Raw genomic sequence first — 3,931 nt, 5'->3', positions numbered from 1 at the left:
GATGTCCGTGCGTTGAAGGCGAAATTATATGATGATAAGGAGATCAAATCACTGTTGTTTTCAATAGGAATTTATAGCTATCGGTCCTCGGGGTAGAACGGCTCCACGGTAATAGCATTACAGACGCCTAGCGATATTGTCACAGGGAGGAATGGAGAGAGTGGTTGTAGTCGTGATGACAATTTCGTGGCCTATCGTCTAGGCTAGGCTACTCCCATGCACTTGCCTTTTTCTATGCGGTTACCGTTATATAAATTCGGTAAACTCCAGCTTATTATCAACGACCGTGAATCAACTAAGCAGGAATTAAATAATGGGATGTTAGAAAGTGGAAGTGAGAAATTCGTAGGGAGATTTTGACAGTTGCATATTTGAGAAGTCCAAAATGATGGCAGTTATTATGAATTACAATTATTATTAACAATATACGAAATAAAAGTGTCCTATTGTTAATATTAGTACAGGCAGATAGATGTAAGGAGCTGCAATAGCCTATCAAAAATTATTGAATCAGATAGGCTCCATGTAACGGCTAGATTGCACACAATTCTGCACCTCATAGCCTACACCCGTTACTGTCATCAGTGATCCTTATAATAACATACTAACGGCATTTGTAAAGAAATCTTATTATCGTAACATATTTTAGTCTCCCTCCACCTCTTGTTGTCCCATTTTGGTATGTAGACTATCTCTGCTCCGTCCTTTAGGCTATATGAATAGAAATATTCCGTTTTAGCCTCAGAGGGGTGGTTTTCCCAATATCCGGTGCACTCTTCGGATTATCCCAGGGCCTGGTATCAGGAAATAGAGGGGAACAGAGCGTCAAAACAGCCACCCTGCTATCCACACCCGTTCGGACTAGCCTACACTTCTTTCAATCTGTATTCTCCAGTCAACGTCTGTCAACAATTTCACCTTGCGTTTCTGTTCAGACCAAAATTATTTTTTCTTTCGAGAAATAATCGTTTTCTCTATTATGTAAAATGCTCGATTGGATGGTTGTAATAAATCGTGGTTCTACAAAAAAGAACAATATTTAGCTGGCGTAGTACTCTCCTCCCTCCCTCTCCTTCTTTCCCTTGCTCTCTCCCTCCCTCGCCGTCTATGGACATATCACAGCATCCCCGTTCGCGCTCCTGCCGCCGCTGGTTTCAAGATTCATCCTTCACCGGCGTCCTTGTGCAGAAAGATGTAGCTTCAGAAGCGATTCGAAAAATATCTGCTTGTCTGTCGAAGTTCTTTGCATCCACAACCCGTCACGGGATAGCCTCCCTTCTGGCCGCAAAACCGTTTAATTTTTTCTCTCCCCTCTTCCTTCTCCTCATCCGATACGGCAGCATCAGCATCCGGGTTCCGCCCCCCGCTCTCTCCTCCACCCCATCCTTTCCTTGTCTGCCTCTCCTTAAAATATTCTCTCCGTCGACTCCTATCCGCTCACCTACTTCTCTTTTCAAACACACCAACTTTTGGGCTGAGGGGGAAACGCATGAAAATACCCTTTTCATCATCTAATGGTGTAAAGAAAAGAAGATACACTTGTTGTTGAATGTTCTTGTAGAATAGAATAGTATAGTATAGAATGACAAACCGATTAATTTACTTCCTTTTAATAGTATTTGTACGTCCCTCTTTGATCCATTTCCACGTCTTTCTTATTTCATCCCAGCACAAAATGTAATACACGCCTTTACTAGTGTTTAACTAAAAGTATGTTTCTCTTGATCTAGCCTATTGATTGGTAAAATCAGACAGATATTATTAATCTCACGTCATTTATATGACGTGTCTTGTTTCTCTCATTAGATGCAACAACAGTCGTAGCGAATGGATACCAGTAACCATTAATAATAGGCTAATAGGCCTAGCATGTTGTCACACCATCATGCAGTTCTGCACTTGTACAAAGGGCGGCAGTACTTGTTCATGGTCCTGACTTGGCAGAAAGTAACATACAACATGAATTTAATTGCATGATTTAATTAGATTATTTTTGATTGATTTATTGGGCCAATTATTATTATTTGATATGATGGATTTATTATTATAGTGTCTTGCGTCATCCAGATGCCCAGCCCATATATGGGCTTACTATACGACACTAAGCTTATTCAGTGTATCGTTTACAGTGTGTGAATACAATGGTGAAATACATTACATGGACTGACTGCGTCTTTCTATTTCCCAACGCAGTTAAGCCAAAACCACACCCCGTTATTCAGAGAGGGGCGTTCTACTACGCTCCCATTGGCTAGCTAGCGTTGTCTCACTCACTCACACACAACATTTGCCCATGTATTTATTTTCAGAGTTTCAATGAGTTGTAAAATTGTCTCAGAGAACTCTGCTGAATTCCCTCAATTGAAGGTCAGCTAAGTTAACCTAGGCTACTTAACGTTACAAGCTCGGTATTTGAAGTTGTTATATTGTCATTAGTAGTCAATTATCAGGTAAAAGCATATGCTTATTATTAATAATTTCTCAAATATTTATTAGCTAATCATTCAGTCGAATACGCTATGCTACAGCCATTGAATCTGTCTTTGAGCGTTAATGGCTAGCTCGGTCCACGACGTTATGTTATTATATTTTTCAATCTTAAAAAACACGTAGCACGAAATTTCAGTCACTGATTAATAACATTTGCAAATGTTATTAATCAGTGACTGAAATTTCGTGCTACGTGTTATTCACTTCCGGATTTGGAGACTTGGAGAGCGCTCAAAGCGTTGAAGAACGCTTTCTGAATAACGGGGCGTGGTTTTGGCTTAACTGCGTTGGGGAAAAGAACGACGCGGACTGACTTCTTAAAATGCCTGCCAAGACTAGGGCCTGTATACATTTGAGTGTCTGGGCAGGAGGTGCAAACTTTTTTTACTGCAGTTCTCTTTCTCTTCATAACCACCAGGGGTCAGACTATATGAACAGGCAGATGACATGAAGGTGTAATTCATGGTTACCAACCAGTTGATCGCGATCCCTGCGCACCAGGTTGACAAAGTGTATCTATTTGGAACCATTTGTCTGAAAACACAAACTCCAGCGGACCAGGAGATCTGTGGAGATCTGCGACCGAGTGCGCCTACTATGCTGGCCAATCGGATAACTCAAATCACCGTGCTTCGAAGACCCGGCAAAGTTTGATATTAGCCAATATGAGATTTCATTACTTTTAAAACCATGACCAGAGAGAGACTGTCAAAGAATACACCAAATAGCTGCTGTTTTTATGAGCAACTTTTGATTCAGCACTGTCAACACTGTTTTTATTCAACACTATTACAAAATATAAAACGGCTTCTCCCTACGTACACTCGTGTATCGATAGCCTTGCGTTTTTATTATTATTAGCAGCTCGTCGCGTCTATTTTAATATCGAGGAATATTTAACTTTCTCTGGTCATAGGAACAACATGAATTTGTGCTTGAGGGACAAAGGTGCGGCTCAAGTTTCGCCATCAGGTGGAGATGGTGTACCCTCTCTATGGTCAGTCTCACCGGAGGAAAGGTAGGAGAGAGCAGAGACCCTACCTCCACTGAAACTAATGCCATGTTCAAAACTGGGAACTCGTAAATCTCATACATCCGACTTAAGTGCGTTCAGGACACCTGGGAACTCGGAAAAAAACCCAGATCAGACTGGGAATAAATAGTTTTGAATAGTCATTCAACTCGGAATTTCAAGTCGGAAACTCAGGTATCTTTTCTAGAGCTCCGACTTTCCGACCTGAATATCACTGATGTCATGATTTGACCTCGTTTTTCTACAGAGTTCCCAGTTGTCTTGAAAGCACCATGACCATGATGCAAGGTGCATCAGTCCAGTAAAATAAAAAAGCAATTATTTCAATTTATGCTCAGCTGTGCCTCGCAAGTGCTAGCTTCACCAAATGATATATTTTATTATCAAAGCTTGTGTTTGAAATATAAT

Source organism: Salvelinus namaycush, chromosome 8, assembly GCF_016432855.1.
Source record: "Salvelinus namaycush isolate Seneca chromosome 8, SaNama_1.0, whole genome shotgun sequence".
Taxonomy (NCBI): domain Eukaryota; kingdom Metazoa; phylum Chordata; class Actinopteri; order Salmoniformes; family Salmonidae; genus Salvelinus; species Salvelinus namaycush.
This window is presented reverse-complemented; position numbering follows the sequence as displayed.